The sequence below is a fragment of the Schistocerca piceifrons genome, chromosome 1 (assembly GCF_021461385.2).
Source record: "Schistocerca piceifrons isolate TAMUIC-IGC-003096 chromosome 1, iqSchPice1.1, whole genome shotgun sequence".
Lineage (NCBI taxonomy): Eukaryota > Metazoa > Arthropoda > Insecta > Orthoptera > Acrididae > Schistocerca > Schistocerca piceifrons.
The window spans coordinates 588,726,155-588,741,174 of NC_060138.1; the positions used below are offsets into that span (position 1 = coordinate 588,726,155).

General features: G+C 37.1%; 1 protein-coding gene across 5 annotated transcripts in view; it reads right to left on the reverse strand.

Moving 5' to 3' along the window:
• The window catches only part of LOC124802923 (golgin subfamily A member 6-like protein 22), a 323,612-nt gene that overhangs the window by 118,646 nt on the left and 189,946 nt on the right, over positions 1-15,020 (reverse strand). The window lies entirely within an intron of this gene.

Genomic DNA, 15,020 nt, shown 5'->3' on the forward strand with positions numbered 1-15,020 from the left:
TATATCCTATGACTATTGTTTAGGTATAGCTCTACTAATCACCAACGACTTCGAAAATAATTTCAAGTAAATGCTTCCTCTAATAATTTGTTCCTAGTCTTCATTGAAATTCCTCAAAGTTTCCTTAATTATTGGGTATATGCAGATAGTACCATTTATTTATATCTAAATTCTGTAAAAACTTCTAGATTAAAATCCATAGTTATGAAATTTGTCAGAGATATCACAGTACTCTGAAGGAAATAACAGATGATGTACCAGTACGTATGACATGAATTAATTTATGTCAGTTGACAATCACCACTAAGTTAGTGTTACGCAACTGTGCAATAGAACTGGAATACATTGTCAATGATCAAACAGATGTGCCAGGTAATGTAAGTAAAATTAAATAAGGATATAAAAAGTTATGGATGTTAGTGGTTTGTAAATGACAGCTAACAAAATAACACAAGGTAAACCAAATATTACAGTTATAAAACTAATAGTTCTCAATTATACAGTAACTCATACAGTGTCTCATTTGGTCCTTTCTTTTCTTTCCTTTTTTATTTGTGCTACAATCACATGTAAACATACTAAAAGTGTTCAAAATCAAGTATCAGACAGTAACCATTAAACCCCCAAGTCTTTAAAGAATATGCATACAACAGCTTCAAACATTTCGTTTCTTTACAAGAGAGTTAATGTCTTAAATATTTGACTTTAAGCATGATTGTGACAAAAAGTTTGAAATTAAGTTGAGAGTTTGTTGGTAGTCACTAAGTGCTCTCTTTCTGAAATACTGGATGTATACAATCTTGAGAATATGTGCTCCATTTTAAGCAAAAGCTAGTTTTTCATGCATCTCAATACTTAAGATGTCATATGTTCTGAACCACCTGCTGTACAATTACATAATTTTGCAGGTACTTTTAGAAATAAATGTAGATACTACCTGAAAAGTGTGTTTTTAATACAGTTAGTAGTAAAGAAGTAATAAATTTGGACGTCATGCCTTATGTAATAACCGATAAACTTTTTTCCTTTAATAATTTTTTGGGATATGTCAGCAAGAAAAAGTTTAACAAATGTTTAAAATATGTATAAAGTATGTTGAAAGTCACTAAACCTGTAACCTAAAGGGAAGCCCAGTGCTTCAGTTGCCCACTGCCTCAGTTCACTAAAACACAGACCACACCTGACAACAGGAGGCTGAATAACTTTCCTTAACTTTAACATTTAAGATTGACCAGTAAATTAACTCCATAAAATCAAGGTTAAACAACAACTAATTTCACTCACAAGTGCTTCTTTAAATAAAACTGTACTTGATAAATAAACACCAAGACTGGGAAATGAACTGGCTGCCGAGAACCGACACTCACTAGAACTTAACGACACACATCTGCAAAAACATCAGTATTATGCGGAAGCAGAGCATACACTTAGTAAGAGGACTCAAATGAAATCAAACAAACATAACACCAAGAGCGATCACAATCACAGTTAACTAAGTGCTCTTAGAGTACTTAACTGAGTGTCTTGATGTTGGGGCGATTTTGTGAAAAGTGCCCTCAATATAGTCCGATTATTGTGTGCCATCAGTTACACTACATCAAGACCCACACACTGTTTTTGAATGTAATACTTGTCTTATTGCATAAAATTTTTAATATAAGGCTAAACCGGTTTATGAGTAAATTATGACAGTATCTAAAATTGTATAAATCTGGTCAATGATTATGTGAAATATTGAAAATCTAATTTCTGTTGCCCCCGGAAACAGCTAGATAGACAACCTGCAGCTGGTACCGCATTCCAGGACAGTGATTTGCTAATATAGACTACTTATTTTGCACATTCAGTGGCAATGTAGAATTACAGCCACTGATGTTCAATGATGTTTTTGGAATTGTTCCCTAGAGTGCAGAGTATCATTAGACATTTAATCACATACCGCTTTTCATTTTATGTGGACTTTTTTTAACTTATTATGTTTATTTTCTAATAAACTGTGAAAATAAAAGTTCCATTTCTGTTTGACATATCATCATCATCCAGTGATAGCAGTCCATCAGGACTGCACATTCCCTTAACAAGTTGCTTTCACCTCCACCAATTTAGTGCCTCCTTCCAGTGTCCTGAAATGCCCAGCAGGGTTTGATTATTTCTTAGGTTATGGTACCAATACAGTCTTGCTCTGCCGAGCTGAGAGGGGGCGGGGGTGTTGATTGTCCTTCCACAGCTTTATAATATACTTTTTCAGAGATCATTCCAACATGAGCAGCATGCTGGATCCACTTGCTTGCCAAAATATTGATAATCTGATGTCCAATTACATGAACTCTCATCTGTCTTGAATTCGGCTGAAGATACTCCTTGTTTTGAAGATGTCAAGTTCATTTCTGTACAACATCCCACCTGTCAATGTTTTATAATCAAAATTGTTCACTTTGGTAAAGGAGGAGGACATTAGTGTTTTAACGTCCCCTTGACAACGAGGGCATTAGAGACGGAGCACAAGCTCGGATTAGTGAAGGATGGGGATGGAAGTCGGCCGTGCCCTTTCAAAGGAACCATCCCAGCATTTGCCTGAAGTGATCCAGGGAAATCACGGAAAACCTAAATCAGGATGGCCGACGCGGGATTGAACCGCCGTCCTCCTGAATGCGAGTCCAGTGTGCTAATCACTGCGCCACCTCGCTCGGTACTTTGGTAAAAATCGATGTTGCAGACATTTAGTTTTGTTCTTTGAGATAGGCTTTGAATCTTACTCTATTTCATAGACTCAGAAAATAATACTCTCTTCTGTAGTTTCTTACTTACATGTTGATCTGGTAGGTTATATATAGTGAACTGTGCTCCCAAGTATATGAATTTCACCATTAACTTGAACTTTAATTTTCCTGCAAGCAGTAGATTCCTGTCTTATTTCATCCAAGACATCAACATCTATTTAGTGTTACTTTCATTGATTTCTTGCATACTTTCATAGTCTACATGAAACCTTTTGTTATGTCTTTTTGTACATCCTTTTCTTACCTGATCACCACAATGAAATCTTTGCAGGTTTCTGATTTATTATGTACCTTATCTCGCTTCCTAATGATCCATTCCAACATTAGACTTAATACTTCTCATTTTTCTACTTATTCAAACTAAATAGGAACATTATTAAAAATCATCCATGGAATTTCTGAATGACTTATTCGGATGTAATGGAACTTTGCCGTCATCACCAAAAGGTTGGAGTGTCTGGTTGAAACTGCACCTCTGACTCTGCCTCTGGCTACGACATTTTTGGAACACGTCTTACCACAGGTTACCGCTATCAGATCTATCATTCGACTATGTCTGACATTATGATTTTCCACTATGGTTCTGATTTTGGATGATGTTTTACATTTTTCCATTATTATGCTTTCCATCTGCTCCATTGTTGGAATTCGCTAGGTGCATGGCAGCATTTAGTATGGAGATCTGACAGCTCAAAGTGTGTTGCATTTGCATGTTTCTAGTAGGATAATGGCTACAGAAATTGTGGAAGTGGTGATGAAATTGCCACGGGCCTTCTTGAAGACACCGAGGGTGAAGGAAAATTTAGTGATGAAAATGAATGAGAAGAAACTTCTGCTGTGTGCAATGATATGAGTTTTAGTGAATCAAAATCTACTAATGGAGTGGAAAGTGATGGAGAGGCATAACTTGTAGCAAAAACATGAAAGGTTTATTGAAATGGAAATGGTGATCTGAGGAAGATTACTTTTTCTTTGATGCAACAAGGTTTCACCATAGTTTATGGTGTTTGACTAAAATTCAAACTTGAATATTTCCAACTCTTCTTCACTGACAATATATCAGTGAAATTGTGAATACTACAAATATGTACGCTAAATAAAAGATACAGAAAATCACTTCACTCACAAAACACTCAATGAGGTACTTATGGAGGGATGTTTCATTGGAAGAATTGAAGCTTTCCTTGGTGTAATACTGAACATGGCCTTGATTATTATTATTATCTTCTTTCCTTTCTCAGACCTTAGGTCTGGTTAAAAATGGAAGGTGACGTGGACCTTGATCAAGCGTGACTTCCTTTTAACTGTACGGTATATGTTATATTGCATTTAGGAACTTTTGGGTGATTGAACATGTATCAATAATTACGGATTTCTGTAGTTGTATATATAAGTTTGGATGTAACTGTATTGCATTGATGTACTGGTGGATATTGTGTGGTATGACTCCTGTTGTTGATAGTATAATTGGTATAATGTCAACTTTATCCTGATGCCACATGTCCTTGACTTCCTCAGCCAGTTGGATGTATTTTTCAATTTTTTCTCCTGTTTTCTTTTGTATATTTGTTGTATTGGGTATCGATATTTCAATTAGTTGTGTTAATTTCTTCTTTTTATTGGTGAGTATGATGTCAGGTTTGTTATGTGGTGTTGTTTTATCTGTTATAATGGTTCTGTTCCAGTATAATTTGTATTCATCGTTCTCCAGTACATTTTGTGGTGCATACTTGTATGTGGGAACATGTTGTTTTATAAGTTTATGTTGTAAGGCAAGCTGTTGATGTATTATTTTTGCTACATTGTCATGCCTTCTGGGGTATTCTGTATTTGCTAGTATTGTACATCCACTTATGATGTGATCTACTGTTTCTATTTGTTGTTTGCAAAGTCTGCATTTATCCGTTGTGGTATTGGGATCTTTAATAATATGCTTGCTGTAATATCTGGTGTTTATTGTTTGATCCTGTATTGCAATCATGAATCCTTCCGTCTCACTGTATATATTGCCTTTTCTTAGCCACATGTTGGATGCATCTTGATTGATGTGTGGCTGTGTTAGATGATGCGGGTGCTTGCCATGTAGTGTTTTCTTTTTCCAATTTACTTTCTACGTATCTGTTGATGTTATGTGATCTAAAGGGTTGTAGAAGTGGTTATGAAATTGCAGTGGTGTAGCTGATGCATTTATATGAGTGACTGCTTTGTGTATTTTGCTAGTTTCTGCTCGTTCTATAAAGAATTTTCTTAAATTGTCTACCTGTCCATAATGTAGGTTTTTTATGTCGATAAATCCCCTACCTCCTTCCTTTCTGCTTAATGTGAATCTTTCAGTTGCTGAATGTATGTGATGTATTCTATATTTGTGGCATTGTGATCGTGTAAGTATATTGAGTGCTTCTAGGTCTGTGTTACTCCATTTCACTACTCCAAATGAGTAGGTCAATATTGGTATAGCATAAGTATTTATAGCTTTTGTCTTGTTTCTTGCTGTCAATTCTGTTTTCAGTATTTTTGTTAGTCTTTGTCTATATTTTTCTTTTAGTTCTTCTTTAATATTTGTATTATCTATTCCTATTTTTTGTCTGTATCCTAGATATTTATAGGCATCTGTTTTTTCCATCGCTTCCATGCAGTCGCTGTGATTATCCAATATGTAATCTTCTTGTTTAGTGTGTTTTCCCTTGACTATGCTATTTTTCTTACATTTGTCTGTTCCAAAAGCCATATTTATATCATTGCTGAATACTTCTGTTATCTTTAGTAATTGGTTGAGTTGTTGATTTGTTGCTGCCAGTAGTTTTAGATCATCCATGTATAGCAGATGTGTGATTTTGTGTGGGTATGTTCCAGTAATATTGTATTATTTAGCATGTTGGATAGTGGGTTCACAGCAAGGCAGAACCAGAAAGGACTTAATGAGTCTCCTTGGTATATTCCACGCTTAATCTGTATTGGCTGTGATGTGATATTATTTGAATTTGTTTGGATATTAAGTGTGGTTTTCCAATTTTTCATTACTATGTTTAGGAACTGTATCAATTTAGGATCTACTTTGTATATTTCCAATATTTGTAGTAATCATGAGTGGGGTACACTATCAAAAGCTTTTTGGTAATCAATGTATGCGTAGTGTAGCGACCTTTGTTTAGTTTTAGCTTGGTATGTCACCTCCGCATCTATTATCAGTTGCTCTTTACATCCTCGTGCTCCTTTGCAACAGCCTTTTTGTTCTTCATTTATAATTTTGTTCTGTGTTGTATGTGTCATTAATTTCTGTGTAATGACTGAAGTTAATATTTTGTATATTGTTGGTAGGCATGTTATGGGGCGATATTTAGCTGGGTTTGCTGTGTCTGCTTGATCTTTAGGTTTCAGATAAGTTATTCCATGTGTAAGTGTATCAGGAAATGTGTATGGGTCTGCAATGTAACTGTTAAATAATTTAGTTAGATGTGAATGTGTTGAGGTGAATTTCTTTAGCCAGAAATTTGCTATTTTATCTTTTCCAGGGGCTTTCCAATTGTGAGTAGAATTAATTGCTTGGGTGACTTCATGTTGCAAAATTATCACTTCAGGCATTTGTGGTATCATCTTGTATGTATCTGTTTCTGCTTGTATCCACCGTGCATGCCTGTTATGTTGTACCGGGTTTGACCATATGTTGCTCCAGAAGTGTTCCATGTCTGTTATGTTTGGTGGATTGTCTATTTTAATGTGTGTGTTATCTATTGTCTGGTAAAATTTCTTTTGGTTTGTGTTGAATGTTTGGTTCTGTTTCCTTCTATTTTCACTTTTTTTGTATCTTCTAAGTCGTTTGGCCAATGCTTGTAATTTCTGCTTCTTTTCATCTAATTGCTCTATCACTTCTTGTTGTGAGATTTTACCTAACCTTTTTCGTTTTTTTTCTGACATTTCATTTCTTATAAATTGTGTTAGCTGTCTGATGTCTTTTCTCAGTTTTTCTATTCTGATCTGTAGCCTGTGTTGCCATGCTGGTTTTGTGGGTTTCTTCTGTGTGTTGGTTGGTTCTGATCTCTGCCTAGTGTGTATATTTAGTGTAGTGAGTGCTCCTATATAAACCAGTAGTTGTAACTCTTGTAACTATTATTATTATTATTATTATTATTATTATTATTATTATGTTGGTTTGTGGGACACTCAACATTGTGGTCATCAGCGCCTGCACAAGGTCCAGATCTTTCCATTTCCAGTCTCGGCACTTCCCAAAAAATGATGAGTTGATGAGGGCAACACAAACACCCAGTGCCTGGGTGGAGAAAATCCCTGACCTGGCTGGGAATCAAACCTGGGACCCCATGATCCAGAGGCAACAACACTAGCTGCTAGACCACAAGCTGCGGACACATGGCCTTGAAATTTAAGTAGAAAGAACTAGTTGACATTCTCTCATCTCTGTTTCTTTCCCAAATATTTTGGATGCTGCATTTAGTTCCACCTGCCACAGCTCAATGGTGTCAATGTATGATGGGGGCAAGGTGAAGAATGTTAGTGAGTATGTTGTTGTTGTGGTCTTCAGTCCAAGGATCAGTTTGATGCAGCTCTCCATGCTACTCTATCCTGTGCAAGCCCCTTCACCTCCAAGTAACTAATGCAACCTACATCCTTCTGAATGTGTTTAATGTATTCATCTCTTGGTCTCCCTCTATGATTTTTACCTTCCATGCTCCACTTCAAAACTAAATTGGTGATCCCTTGGCACCTCAGAATGTGCCCTACCAACTGATCTCTTCTTCTAATTAGTTAAGCCACAAATTTCTCTTCTCCCCAATTGGATTCAGTACCTCCTCATCAGCTACGTGGTCTACCCACCAAATCTTCAGCATTCTCCTGTAGCATCACATTTCAAAAACTTCTAGTCTAAACTGTTTATCGTCCATGTTTCACTTTCATTCATGGCTACACTCCATACAAATACTTCCACAAAATACTTCCTGACACTTAAATTTATACTTGATGTTAACAAAGAAGAAAAGGAGAACAGATGGGAAATATTCACCCTCAAACTAGAGCAGGATAGCAAAGGGAACCAAAAACTGCTATATGGGTTATTGAAAAGTAAAAGATCTGATAGAGAAGACATAAAAGCGATTGAACAGGGGATGGGGATACTATCAGGAACATGGAAGGTATAAGTGAAGGGATGAAGAATTATTTTCAAATCTTACTGAATGGAAAAGATACACAAGAAAGGGACACAGAAGTCACTGAATTAGTGGAGGAGCAGGATCCAATCTCTTGGTTAGAAACTGAGAATTCCCTGAAACAGATGAAAAGTGGGAAGGTGGCAGGAGTAGATGAGCTGACAGTGGATATGATTAAAGCTGCAGAAATCCATGGAATACAATGGTTACACCGGGTGCTGGGGGTCATATGGAAAGAAAACAAAGTGCCGGATGAATGGAAAAAAGGAATTATAATACCATTGTTCATGAAAGGTAGTAGAAAGAAATGCACCAACTACTGAGGAATTACACTGTTATCACACTGCCTTAAGATAATGGGAAAGGTAATAGAAAAAAGATTGCAAAAATTCTAGAACACCAATTAAAGGAACACAGCATGGGTTCAGAAGTAATAGGGGAACAATAGATCTCATTTTCTCCCTCCATCAGTTAACGGAGAAATATTGGATAAAAGGAAAGGACTTGATAGTAGTATTTGTGGATTTGGAAAACGCATATGACAGTGTACCAAGGGATAAAATATGGGAATGATTGACAAAACATAATGTTCCTGATTCATTAATCAAAAAAGTCCAGATGCTGTACGATGGTTGTGAGAGCAGTGTACAAGTAGGAGGTGGAAGATCAAAATGGTTTAAAGCAAAGAGAGGTGCTCAGCAAGGCAGTTCACTCTCCCCGTTACTCTTCATTATGCTTATGGACACAATCATGAAAGAAATCAAGGAAGAAGAAAATTAAGATATCAATGCTTTTGTTTTATCTGATGACACTGCAATTTTGGGAGAGACGGAAATGGACGTTCAGAGGAGACTAGATTACTGGAACACAAAATTTTAAAAAATTCAAGTTAACTGTGAGTAGGAATAAGACAGTGGCAATGAAGACAAGCAGGACACCCACACCTTATAACATCATACTGGAGGGGAGAAGATTGAATGTGCGAAAAGCTTCAATTATCTGGGTAGCATCATATCATGCAATGGAAGTTCCAAATTAAAAGTCTTAAATAGAATAACAAAAGGATCTAGCTTCTCCCACAAAGTAAAAAATCGAATCTGGCACAAGGAAGTCCCTCTAGGAGCCAAACAGACCATGTATAAAACATATCTCCTGCCAATCATGATGTATAGTCTACAGGCCTGTGTCATAAATAAGAGAAAACAGAGTCAAATACAAGCATGTGAAATTAAGTTCCTTAGGTCAGCTCCACAAAAAACTAGGAGACACAGAGTTAGGAATGATTACGTAAGGAGAGACCTGCAGGTGACACTGACTATAGAGGAGAAGACACTGGCTACAGAGGAGAGGATGACTGCTTTGAGAGTGGAGTGGTTTGGTCAAGTAAAGCGAATGCACCCAACTTGAACTCCACGCCAGTATTTGGAGATGGAGGTAACAGGAAGAAGACCAATTGGATGGCCTAGAAAGGGACGGACAGACTAGGTTAAGGAAGATCTCAAGAGGAAAAAGCTATACCAGGACAGAAACCAATAGAGCTATATCGTTCACCAACTTCCCACCCGGCTCACTGGAAGGAAATCCTGATGATTAACAAATTTCACTTCTTCAGATACACTTTTCTTGCCACTACCAGTCTACATTTCATATCCTCCTTGCTTCAATCATCATCAGTTATTTTGCTTCCCAAATAGCTAAACTCATCTACAACTTTAAGTGTATCATTTCTTAATCTATTTCCATCAGCATCACCAGCTTTAATTTGACTAAATTCCATCATCCTTGTTTTTCTTTTGTTGATGTTCATCTTATATCCTCCTTTCAAGACACTGCCCATTCCAATCAACTGCTAATCTAAGTGCTTTGCTGTCTCTAACAGAATTACAATGTCATTGGCAAACCTCAGAGTCTTTATTTCCTCTCCCTGGACTTTAATTCCTACTCCAAATTTTTCTTTTGTTTCCTTTACTGTTTGCTCAATATACAGATTGAATGACACCAGGGATAGGCTACAAACCAGTCTCATTCCCTTCGCAACCACTGCTTCCCTTTTGTGGCCCTCGACTCTTACAACTGTCATCTGATTTCTGTACAAACTGTGAATAGCCTTTCACTCCCTGTATTTTAACCCTGCTGCCCTTAGAATTTGAAAGAGAGTATTCCAGTCAACATTGTCAAAGGCTTTTTCTAAGTCTAAAAATGCTATAAACATAGGTTTGCCTTTCCTTAACCTATCTTTTATGAGAAATTGTAGGACCAGTATTGATGTGTATTCCCACATTTCTCCGGAATCCAAACTGATCTTCCCCAAGGTCCACTTCTACCAGTTTTCCATTCTTCTGCACAGGATTCATGTTAGTATTTTGCAACCATGACTTATTAAACTGATAGTCGGTAATTTTCATACCTGTCAGCACCTGCTTTCTTTGAAATTGGCATTATTATATTCTGCTTGATGTCTGAGTGTATTCCGTGTGTCTCATATGTCTTGCTCACAAGATGGAAGAGTTTTGTCATGGCTGCTTCACCCAAGCCTATCAGTAGCTCTAACGGAATGTTGTCTCCTCCTGGGGCCTTGTTTCGACTTAAGTCTTTCAGTCCTTTGTCAAATTTTTCATGTAGTATCATATCTCCCTTATCATCTTCATCTATGTCCTCTTCCATTTCCATAATATTGCCCTCAAGTACATTTCCCTTGTATAGACCCTCTATATACTCCTTCCACCTTTCTGCTTTCCCTTCCTTGCTTAGGACTGGTTTTCCATCTGAACTCTTGATGTTCATACAGGTGGTTCTCTTTTCTCAAAAGGTCTCTTTTATTTTGCTGTAGGCAGCATCTATCTTACCCCTAGTGATGTATGCTTCTACATCCTTACATTGGTCCTCTAGCCATTCCTACTTAGCCATTTTGCACTTTCTGTTGATCTCACTTTTTAGACATTTGTATCCCCTTTCACCTGCTTCATTTATTGCATTTTTATATTTTCTTCTTTCATCAATTAAATCTCCTGTATTGCTCAAGGATATCTACTAGCCCTCGTCTTTTTACCTACTTGATCCTCTGCTGTCTTCACTACTTCATCTCACAAAGCTACCCACTCATCTTCTACTGTTTATGTTTCCCCTGTTCTTGTCAACCATTCCCTAATGCTCCTTCTGAAACTCTCTACAGCCTCTGGTCCTTTCAGTTTATTCAGCTCTCATCTCTTCAAATTCCTGCCTTTTTCAGTTTCTTCAGATTTAATATGCATTTCATAAGCAATAAATTGCAGCCAGAGTCCACATCTACCCCTAGAATGTCTTACAATTTAAAACCTTACCATTATATAACCAATCTGAAACATTCTGGTGTCTCCAGGTCTCTTTCATGTATACAGCCTTCTTTCATGACTCTGAAACCAAGTGTTAACTATGACTAAATTATGCTCTGTGCAAAATTCTACCAGGCAGCTTCCTCTTTCATTTCTTTCCCCCAGTCCATTTTCACCTACTGATTTTCCTTATATTCCTTTTCCTATTATCGAATTCCAGCCCCCCAGGACTATCAAATTTTTGTCTCCCTTAACTATTTGAATAATTTTGTTTTATCTCATCTTACATTTCCTCAATCTCATCTTCATCTGCGGAGGTAGTTGGCATAAAGACTTGAACTACTGTTATGGGTATGGGCTTCATGTCTATCTTGACTACAATAATGCATTCACTACTCTGTTCATAGTATCTATTTTTTTTATTCATTATGAAACCTACTCATGTGTTACCCCTATTTGATTTTGTATTCATAACCATTTACATGAACCCCATATTCACCTGACAGAAGTCCTGTTCCTCCTGCCACTGAATTTCACTAATTCCCATTATATCTAACTTCAACCTATTCATTTTTCTTTTTAAATTTTCCAACTTACCTGCTCGATTAAGGGACCTGACATTCCACACTCCGATTCGTAGAACGCCAGTTTTATTCCTCCTGATGATGATGTCTTACTGAGTAGCCCCACCCGGAGATCTGAATGGAGGACTATTTTACCTCTGAAATATTTTACCCAAAGGATGCCATCATCATTTAACAATACAGAAGAGCTGCATGCCCTCAGGAAAAATGATGACTGTAGTTTCCCCTTGCTTTCAGCTGTTCACAGTACCAGCACAGCAAGGCTATTTTGGTTGATGTTACAAGGCCAGATCAGTCAATCATCCAGACTTTCACCACTGCAGCTACTGAAAAGGCTGCTGCCCCTCTTCAGGAACCATATGTTCGTCTGGCCTCTCAACAGATACCCCTCTGTTGTGGTTGCACCTACGGTACAGCTATCTGTATTGCTGAGGCACACAAGTCTCCCCACCAACAGCAAGGTCCATGATTGAAGGGGAGGGAGGGGGGGTTAGTGAGTATATTGATAAGATATGCGAATAACTTTGTTTACCAAAGGGAAATGTAGCTATAGATGAGAGTACAGTGGGGTTGAAACGAAGAATTCAATTCAAATGCTATAATCCAAGGAAGCCTACAAAGTGTGATTTAGTAGTTTACTGTCTCCGTGATTCAGAAAATGGTTATGTTTTTCTCACATTTCATGTTGTGGAAAGAGAACTACAGAAAGTCTAATTCATACTGATTTACTTTTTGCAATCTGAACAGTGGTTCATTTGATACAGCAATCGCTAGCTTGCGCAGGTGGTTCAGGCTGTCACATCTTTGCTGACAAGTTCTATCCAAGCCCTCAAATTGTTCAGGTATGGCACAACATGAATTTTCATTTAAAAAGTACAGCCATGCCTTCTAGAAAGGATTTTCCATGTGATTTGAAGATAACTAAACTTACTGAATATGAATTATGTACCTATCAAAATGAGATGAAAATTATGTGTCTTTCATGACAAGAAGTTAGTGATAATACTGAGTACATTCTTTTGTCCTCAAGTCAATCTAATCACTGGTTGTAGGAAGTGAGAGTCTGCATGGCTTCTGTAATCCAGTGTTATTTTGGAATACACAAAGTTTATGGGAGGAATGGACAGGGCTGACCAGTACTGTGGTTGCTATGGTTTTACAAGATGATCTTGCAAGTGGTGGAAAAAATTACATTTCTGGTTGATTGGAGCTGCTGCAGTGAAGAGTTGTATTCTTTACTCAGTAGATAAAATGAATGTGAAAAACTGCAGACTCATCTTTCCTATAGAAGAAATCAAATCAGACAGCTAGAATCAGTCAGGCGAAAAATACAAATTCAAAGAAGAGAGGAAGACCATCATTGTCTGACACCATGGGGAGACTAAATGGGAAGATGCATTTTATAATGCAAAATGAAAAAATCAATAAAGGATTGCATAGTTGGCAGCAGACACAAGGATAAAGGGGGAAGAAGAGAAACAACTATCTGTTGTGAAACATACTAGAGGAAGCCTGGACTTCACCTGAAAGAATATTTTCAGAAATACCATGCAGAAAAAAATAAAAAAATTACCAACAACCATAAACAAAAGCACCATGTGTAGTTTCAAAAACTAGTCTAAAAGAAAATAAAGTTGTCAAGTGGTCACATATTGCATTTTTTTAACTGAAGCATAATAATAAATAATTACTTACATCCTTATCCATGTAAAATATATAAGGAGTTGGGGAAAATGCAATATGTAGAAAAATTGTATTGGAAAGGGTTAAAGTCAAAAGACTGAACTTCAAACTTCTACAATCAAAACATCAAACAGCAGGAACAACACTCTGAGCGATAAAGAGTTGCTGTTATCTTCCAAGTTGCATCAGCCAACCACAAAGGACTGCTAGTGTTTGTAAATCACCTAAGCTACGTTCATTACAGGGAGTGTTAGTAAAATTTCCTAAGAGCCTCCTCTTACTGAGGAGAGTATTCGGGTTGCGAAAATTGGAAACACCCGACAATGACTTTCAGATGATGGCTAGAGGTTTTAATGATTTTTAAATGCAGTCCTTCATGAGCTGCTCTGTAACTTTGTGTGAGAGACAGTCTGCATTCATCAGCTGCTCATAATTAAGCTTAAGAGATGTCTGATTTGGAATTCTTTCAATGGAGTCAATACAAATACTGTGAAATGTAAATTTGTGCAAAAAGCTATTCCAGGGAAGAAGGTACAACTACTTCTTTAAAAGGGCAGTAAAAATCTTTACACCCTGCTGAAAATGAAGACTGGCATAAACTTGAATATAATAGAATTGTTACTACACCCTCTTCCACTTCACCCACAGAAACTAAAAAGCAGACAACTTTAAAAAATCTTTGATGGAAAATGAAACTGGAACACGTGTAACCCAAAAGAAATTGACAAGTTGATTTATGAAATGACTGCCTTTCGAGTCTTCCCTTTTCATTTCATGTCTAGTGTTTTAATTCTTAAGGCACTTTGTTATGCCAAACAATTAGTTAATTGCATCCCATTTATTTTTGTTTTCAACACATGTATTTCCATTATATCATGCATGCATGAAGAAACATTGCATCATATTTCAGAATAATACAGGCACTGCTATATTGTATTTATCCACCGACACCAGCAAGTGCCTTCAAGTAAAATGTACCCCTATATGGGAATATACATAATGGATGTATGATTACAGGTTGTAGAGACTTGGTTTACGACATATCGAAGCTTGGGTCTGGCTGTGAGTCATGCTCGGGTAGCCTAATGGTAAGGTAACCACTTGCAATAAGTGGGAAATATGGGTTCAAGTCCCAGTCCGGCACAAAATTTTCATTGGCTTCATTCCATTATACAGTGGACAATTGTCCATATTCGCAACTGCGAATACATTTCATGTGCATTATAAAAAGGACAGACTACTACTCATCATACAGAGGAGACACTGAGTTGCAAACAGGCACAACAAAAAGACTGCTATGCATCTGAGCTTTCAGCCAGAAAGCCTTCTTCTAAAGTTCAAAACACACACACACACACAGAGTCACAAATGCACAACTCACTTACATGTAACCACTGTCTCTGGTCACACAGACAGGCACAACAAAAAGACTGATATACATCTGAGTTTTCAGCCAAAAGGCCTTGTACAGCAGTCTTTTTACAGTTCCTGTCTGCA